Genomic DNA, 8,832 nt, shown 5'->3' with positions numbered 1-8,832 from the left:
TATTTATATTGTTCAATTATCAAATAAAACTCAGGAGTCAGATACTGAGATAAAAACCAGATTGATTAGAGAAGTGGCAGAGAAGAGATCAGTGGACGCCTCTCTCTCTCCTTCCTATATTCAAAAGGGTCCGTGAATCTTTCTAGCCTCACTCTAGTCTTCCTGTGTCTCTCTATATGTATTTTGGGTCCTCCAAAACCTCTATGGCTAATTCTAGTCAGCCAGTTGCTAACTCCATCCCTTGATTAAAAGTTAAACTTTATTGTCGGTCTCGGAGTGTCAATGCGAACAAATATCCCGCAACATGTCATTCTCATTGTAGGCTTAAAATAGGGTTTTCTTCCTCTTGCATAGGGAAGAACTCTAATAAATGCAAATCTTGTGTTAAGAGCCTTTTTATTAATTTTGGGAGAAACTGTGTTTATCTTTCAGTTATAACTTTCCTCTTTTCCATCTGGTTTTATTTTCATTTCAAAGGCAACTTGGTAATATCACAAGGCTATATTTCTATGGTAGAATCCTTGCCTAGCATGCTTGAGGCCCTGGATCCTGTCAAGGAGTGGGAAGTGATGAGTACTTTACACCTGGAATTATAACTCATATTAATAATCCCAGCAGCTGGGACACTGAAGCAGGAAGATCACAATTTCTGGACTAGCCTAGGCTACAGAGACCCTGTCTCCTCAGCGAGAGAAAGAGACACAAACACACATACACACACACACACACACACACATACACACACACACACACACACACACACACACACACACACACACACACACACACACACACACACGGCGAGTGTGGGGGTGGGGAAGTGTAGTAGTACACAACTGTGATCCCAGTGCTTCAGAGTTTGAGACAATAGGATCATCACAAAAAAAGGCCAGCTTAGAGTACACAATGAGATCATGTCTCAAAAATTAAAAAAAAAAAAAAAAAAGGAGCTAAAGAGATGGCTCAGTGGTTAAGAGCACTTGCTAACTGGCTGCTCTTGCAGAGGACACGGGTTCAATTCCTAATCCCAACATGGCAGCTCACAAGACCCGTGGAACGTGAGTTCCAAGGGTTCTGATGCCCTCTTCTGGCATCTGTGTGCACTGCATGCATATGATGTATATGCATACATGAAAGCAAAACATACGTGTAAATAAAAATAAAATCTTTTCTAAAGATTTATTTTATTATTGATGTGTGTGTGTGTGTTTGTGTGTGTGTGTGAGAGAGAGAGAAAGAGAGAGAGAGAGAGAGAGAGAGAGAGAGAGAGAGAGAGAGAGAGAGAGACTGAGAAGGAGAGAGAGACTGATTGAAACTCAGCCAGCAGAGGCCAGAGGTATGAGATTCCCCGGCACTGACGTTACAGGTGATTGTGAAGTACAGTCAGTTGTGATTCGGTGTTTGGAACGGAATTCTGATCCTCTGCAATGGCAGCTGAGCTGCTGAACCATCTCGCCAGCCTCCGTTAATAGCCAGCCTCTCTCTCTCTTTCTCTCTCTCTCTCACACACACACACAAACACACACACACATCAATAATAAAATAAATCTTTAGAAAAGATTTTATTTTTATTTACACGTATGTTTTGCTTTCATGTATGCATATACATCACATGCATGCAGTGCACACAGATGCCAGAAGAGGGCATCAGAACCCTTGGAACTCACGTTCCACGGGTCTTGTGAGCTGCCATGTTGGGATTAGGAATTGAATCCGTGTCCTCTGCAAGAGCAGCCAGTTAGCAAGTGCTCTTAACCACTGAACCATCTCTTTAGCTCCTTTTTTTTTTTTAATTTTTGAGACACAGTTTTTTTTTTAATAGTTGAGACAGCATCTCATTTTGTTGCCCAAGCTATCTTGAACCCATTATCCTACCTCGGCCTCCAGAGTGCTGAATTACAGATGTATGTGTGCCACACTGCCTCGCTCATGGTCCAGCTTAACTAAGAGAGACTAGCAGTTGGAAGATTGTTTAGTGAAATATTAGCTTTTCATAGTGTTAAGATGAATCTTTAATAATCATCCTCCTTTCTCAACTTTCTCCTTGACTACCCCAACACATATGAAAGTGTTAAGATTTTGAGTCACTTGAAGAGATTATGAATAACACAGTTACAAAGATTTACCTGTAATTCTTTGTGTATACCTAGTTTTAACTTCTCTTAGTCACAAGGCTGTATGATAAATTTATGTTTGGCTTCATAAGAAACTGCAAGGCATGGTGGCACATCCCTGTAACTCCACCATTTAGGAGGCCTAGGCAGGAGGATGGATAGTTCAAAGTCAACCTGGACTACAGAGTGAGATAACAAAGGAACAAGAAAGTACCAAAGAGGAAGAAGCATTTTACATTCTACAGTGACGCAGGACATCTCCTAATTTCTCAAAAACCATTTTGTTTTGGTTTTGTTTTTTGAGACATAGTCGTATGTAAGTAACTCACTCTGGTTTGGAATCCCATAAATAGTCAAGGATGACCCCAAGCTCCTATTGTTCCTGCTCCTACCTCACTAAAGCTGGGGTTACAGGCATGCACTGCCCTGCGGGACTCTCACTGACTTTAGTTATTGTGTATCTACTTCTTCCTTTTTTTGTGGTGATATATTGTGTACGCTAATAAAATTTGCTTGAAGATCAGAGAGACAAAGGAACAAGTCACTGCCACATCTCACCTCTTCTCACCTCTAGGACTCCTCAACATGAAAATGCCTTCAGTTCCTGTCTCCTCATGCCTTATAAACTTTTCTCTGCCCAGTCATCACTTCCTTCTTAGTGTTGGGATTAAAGGCGTGTGCGAGCTGGGCGGTGGTGGCACACACCTTTAATCCCAGCACTGGGAGGCAGAGTTAGGCAGATCTCTGTGAGTTCCAGGCCAGCCTGATCTACAGAGTGAGATCCAGGACAGGCACCAAAACTACACAGAGAAACCCTGTCTGGGGGTGGGGGTGGGGGGGGGGTGTGCTTCCCAAGCAAAGGCATGAGATCTCAAGGGCTGGGATTAAAGGCGTGTGATTCCCAAGTACTTGGATTAAAGGTGTGTGCCACCACTGCCTGCTTCTGTTTCTGTCCTAGACTGAGTCAGTCTCATGAGGTCCAAGGTGACTTTGAACTCACTTTGAGATCCAGACAGAAATCTGCCTCCCAGTGTGAGGATTAAAGGTGTGTGCCACCACACTTGGCATCTATGTTTAATCTAGTTGCTTGTTCTGTTCTCTGATCTTCAGCAAATTTTATTAGGGTACACAATATATCATCACTTTTGTTTTGTTTTTTCAAGACAGGGTTGTTGCTTGGCTGTCCTGGAACTCACTCTGTAGACCAGGCTGGTCTCGAACTCAGAGATCCACCTGTCTCTGCCTCCGAGTACTGGGATTAGCGGTGTGGGCCAGCAGTTATTGTGTATCTTTTTATTGCCATTCTAGGGGTAGGCATCTTGTTGTAGTTTAATTTGTACTTCTCTAATAACTAGCTGAGTATATTTCATGTGTTTAATGGATATTTATGTGCTGTGGGATGGTCTGTATGTCAAATGTGTTGCTGATTGGTCAATGAATAAATCACTGATTGGTCAGTGGCCAGGCAGGAAGTATAGGCGGGACTAACAGAGAGGAGCATTGAGAGAACAGGAAGCTGGGTGAGAGAGACACTGCCAGCCGCCACCATGACAAGCCGCATGTGAAGATGCCGGTAAGCCATGAGCCATGTGGCAAGGTATAGATTAATGGAGATGGATTAATTTGAGCTGTAGGAACAGTTAGCAAGAAGCCTGCCATGGCCATACAGTTTGTAACCAATATAAGTCTCTGTGTTTACTTGGTTGGGTCTGAGTGGCTGTGGGACTGGCGGGTGATAGAGATTTGTTCTGACTGTGGGCCAGGCAGGAAAACTGTAGCTACAAATGGCGCCCAACGTGTTGGCAAGAGTTTCCACCTAAAAACTGAGAAAAAAGATTCTAAAACGGAGCTAAAAACAGCTTCCTAATTGTCTCTCTCAAATGAGCGGCAGCTGTCAGTTTGAGCTACTGGCGGGTTCCTATCGTGCACGCTCGACCTGCAGTATGGCGGGAATGAGGCCTCTGCAAGTGGCACATTAAGCTGCATGGTGGATTTAGACTTTGCTAGTACAAAACAAAAAAAGAGGTTTCTGGGCTACATGCTGCTTGGATAAAAGCATAGACCCACGATAGCTCCCAGAGCTGGTGGTAAACTACCACCGCCATGTTGGGAAGCTGAGGTGGGCGGAGCCAGCAGCCACAGCTGCTGCAGCTTAAAGCAATAGATTCACAATAAGACAGATTCAGATGTAATAGTTTAAAATGTGTGTAAAATATACGTAGGCTTAAAAGAGACAAAAAGGTGATATATACAGTTATAGAAACAAATACATAGTTTTAAAAAATAAAGTCTTTAAAGAGACAGTAAAATTAATATAAAAAATAAGCCATGTGAAGATGAATATTACACAGAGAATCTGGATTGTGTTGTCTTTGGGATTTTTAACTGCAGAAAAACATTTGATTGTAAAAGCTGTTGAGTTATGCCAAAATGTATATTTTAAAGGTAACTTGATTTCAAAATTTGGATATAAGGATATGTTGCTTTGGAAAGGAGATTCTGCTTTTGTTCCCACAGAAAGCCAGAGGCTATGGGTTTGTTCCAGATTAAGATACATCAGGTTTGACCAGCCAAGACCACCTGAAAGGTCTCCGATGACACCATGGCACAGATGATCCAACATCCAGAACCGTTTCAAGGCAACTGGCTCAGACGATACACCCTCATGGACTACTCCATAATCCTAAAATATTCTTTGTGTCCCCATAAGATACAGCGCCCCCCTCCAGCAGGAAGTAGTAAGAGAAGCTACGCCCAAATTCCCAAATATACCAAGCTGACTTTGGAGATGTGTAAAGGTTAAAACCTTCCTTTTTAAGAAAAGAAAAGGGGAAGTGCTGTGGGATGGTCTGTATGTCAAATGTGTTGCTGATTGGTCAATGAATAAATCACTGATTGGTCAGTGGCCAGGCAGGAAGTATAGGCGGGACTAACAGAGAGGAGCATTGAGAGAACAGGAAGCTGGGTGAGAGAGACACTGCCAGCCGCCACCATGACAAGCCGCATGTGAAGATGCCGGTAAGCCATGAGCCATGTGGCAAGGTATAGATTAATGGAGATGGATTAATTTGAGCTGTAGGAACAGTTAGCAAGAAGCCTGCCATGGCCATACAGTTTGTAACCAATATAAGTCTCTGTGTTTACTTGGTTGGGTCTGAGTGGCTGTGGGACTGGCAGGTGAGAGAGATTTGTCCTGACTGTGGGCCAGGCAGGAAAACTCTAGCTACATTTATGTATTTATCTTCTTTCAAAAATGTTAATTTTTTTTGGTCTTTTTGAAATCTGAGTATAAATTCTTTTTTAAAATGTTAATCCCATTTTTTGTCCATTTTGAAATCTTGGGTATTGAAGATTCTGTTGCAATCTATATCACACTTGTACAAGTCTACAAGCTTGAAGAATAAAATTTGCCTCTTTTTGTTTTGTTGTGTTTGTAGGATGTTGTTGCTGTTTGTTTGAGACAGAGTCTTGGGTAACCTGGGTTAGCCTCAAGCTCATTTCATAGCCAAGATGATCTTGAATTTCTGTTCCTCTTGCCTCCACTTCCTGTGATGGAATTATAAGGGTGAGCCACCATAACCAACTCTAAATCTGAGTATTTTTTTTTCATGTGACTGATGACTATATTGAATGGTTCTCTGATTTTGAGATCATGACCAGAACGGGTAAGAAACCTGGTAAGTACCCAGATCTCTGTACATGTACTGCTATGTCCCTGCAACTGAAAAGGGCAGGTGACATTTAAACATTCATTCTTATTTTTGCTGCTCCAGTGCTGAGGAGGTGGATGATAAGTGTTAGGATTTTGTAGAAATGCATGAATGGGTGGAGACTCCTGAAGAATGTGGAAAGGCTGCATTTGTCAGCAGGCATTATCGTGTATAAGCAGAGCAAAAGCCCTTGTTTTTCTCCACAGGAATGTGGTCCTATAGAGAAACCAGCACATATCTGTGAGAGTCCAGCTCCCACCTTTTGAAGGGTTCTTGGGTGGAGGTGAGAGGAATGAGGAAATAGATAGAAAGAGAGACCTGGCCGATGAACAGAAAAACAGAAACACAGAATAGCTTCTGGAGGGCCTGGATCAATACCCAACAATCTCATCCTTCACTGAAAAGGGCTTTTTATAATATGCCAAGTGGAGAGGCAAAAGACCTCCCCCTTGCAAGATCAAAGCACACTGTACAGCCAAGTGTAGACCCCTCCAAACACCGGCCAAATCATCTCCTTATGGCAGCCCTGGTGGGTAAAGCAAGTCCAGATTTTCTGACCCTGAGTAAGGTCTCACTAGATAGCCTCTGTGAGCTCACACACACTGGTCAGTACATGCTTTCACTCACAGACTCTGATCAGTGTGTGCTGGAAGACACACTATTTCTACACAGTTAGCACTTGAAAGTGTTCCTAGATTTTATTTGTCTTTTTTTTTTGGGGGGGGGGTGTTTGTTTGTTGTTGTTTTGTTTTATTGAGACAGGGTCTTACTATGTAGCTCTTGGCTGGCCTGAAACCTACTATATAGACCAGGCTAGCCTTAGATTCATAGAGGTTGACCTGCCTCTACCTTCCAAATGCTGGGATTAAGGGTGTGGGCCACAACACCCAGCTGGGTTTTCCAAAATAATTTTTATTTACTTTTTAATTTTATGTGTTTGGGTGTTTTATCTACATGAATGTCTGTGCATTATGTGCATTCAATACCCTCAGAGGCCAGATGAGGACATCGAATCCCCTGGAACTGGAGTTACAGATAGATGGTTGTGAGCCTCCGTGTGAGTGCTGGAACCCGAACCCAAGTCCTCTGGAATATCAAGTGCTCTTAACTGCTGAGCCATTTCTTCAGCCCCTTATTTGGGTTATAATTTGATGATCCATTAGGAGAAATATTGAACAAACTTTAAATTATGTATCACTGTTAACTGATGATTGTGAAATGTTTTACTCACGATATACAAGGCTGGGGCATGAATGAATTATGTTCAGAGTGTTTCTAACACTAGGTAATGGGTTGAAAGCAGTCTGGCTTTCTGTGGATTGATCTTCTACAGCACTGTAACTCTTGGCTATCCTAATTTATTTTGCCATAGATCCAGCTCTCTGGAATTAAGCTAGAATTCTGGAGGGATCACTTATGATGATCTCTTTCAGGATTCATATTTTTTGTACACAGATTATATTATGTATAACCTAAGGTGATGATTTCCAAAAAACCAGGGACAGGAGTGGGGACACTGGTGTGTGGATGTCAGGTCCCCTGGAACTGAAGTTACAGACAGTTGTGAGCTGCCAGGTGGGTGCTGGGAATTGAACCTGGGTCCCCTTGAAGAGCAGCCAGTGCTCTTAACTGCTGAGCCATCTTACCAGTCTACTAACCAGTTCTTAAAGTAAGGTCAGCAGATCTTAGTGGAACCCCAACATACTTTCCAGGAGTCCACAAATATCAAGATTATTTTCATAGTAATGTTAAGATGTGCATTTTTTAGAAAACTTTTTAGCTTGTATTTCTTTAAGCTTTAGATACTCTAAACTTTAGAGTCTAAAAAGATGCCATCAATTGTTCTTAGATTTTTCAAATGTTTGTTTTTGGTTTCTCCAAGTACCTGGTGAACTGTGTAGAGGAAGGGATTGTATATCTGAAGGAGATGCTGGAGCTGTAGAGATGCTGGAGTGGTTAAGAGCACAGGCTGCCCTGCCAAAGGATCCAGGTTCAATTCCCAGTGCTCACATGGAGGCTTACAACTCCAGCCCCAGGGAATCTAATGCCCCCTTCTGATCTCTGCAGGCACCAGGCATGCACATGGTACAGAGACATACATGCAGGAAAACACCCATACACATAAAAATAATATAAATATTTTTTAAAAAGTAGATGCGATTACCATTGGAACAGTGTTTATTCCACAGAAGTAATCACACATTTTTACTAACCCACCAACTAATGCATGGGTGTAGTGGCTAACACTTGTAATCTCAGGACATGGGAAGCAGAGGAAGGAGGATTGTCATACATTTGAGGCCAGCTTGGTCTACATAGCTACTTCCAGGCCAGTCACAGCTACATAGCAAGACCCCCTTCTTAAAAAAAGGAAACAAACAAACAAACAAAAAATAGTACCTGCCCATAAGGTTTAACCCCTTTTATGAATGCTCTGTATAGATCAAATGATCTTGGTCTACATTTTTTTTAAGTTTTGACAATAGAAAAGCAGCTTCCTGAACTAGGGGGATGGCTCAGAGGGTAAAGGCATTTGCCAACAAGCCTAAGGCCCTGAGTTCAATCCCCAGAACCAACAAGGTGGAAAAAGAGAACTAACTCCTGTGGGTTGTCTTCTGACCTTTGCATAGTGAATGTGTGTGGAGGTCAGCACTCATGAACACACACACACACACACACACACACACACACACACACACACACACACAGTAAGTAAATACATTTTAAACTGAAAAGGGAAAACAGCATTCTCCGTAATTAACTCCTTACTGTTATAATGTACATTTTATTGCCAATAATCCACCAGACATTTATCTCCCTTTGCTCTATTGTAACCGACCACTACCCTAGCTTCATTCTCAACATTATTATCTCTTGGAATTAATCTATGGGTCAATGTCACGTTTTAACCCATTTTTACATGTTAGTAAAAAGATACACAGAATCATGTCTGTGGTGCTGAGAATCAAACCCAGAATCCTGTGTATGCTAAGAAAGTACTGTATTAC

This window comes from Peromyscus californicus, unplaced genomic scaffold (genome assembly GCF_007827085.1).
Source record: "Peromyscus californicus insignis strain IS unplaced genomic scaffold, ASM782708v3 Scaffold_7__1_contigs__length_154581171, whole genome shotgun sequence".
NCBI classification, from domain to species: domain Eukaryota; kingdom Metazoa; phylum Chordata; class Mammalia; order Rodentia; family Cricetidae; genus Peromyscus; species Peromyscus californicus.
Note: the sequence above shows the minus strand (reverse complement) of the source record.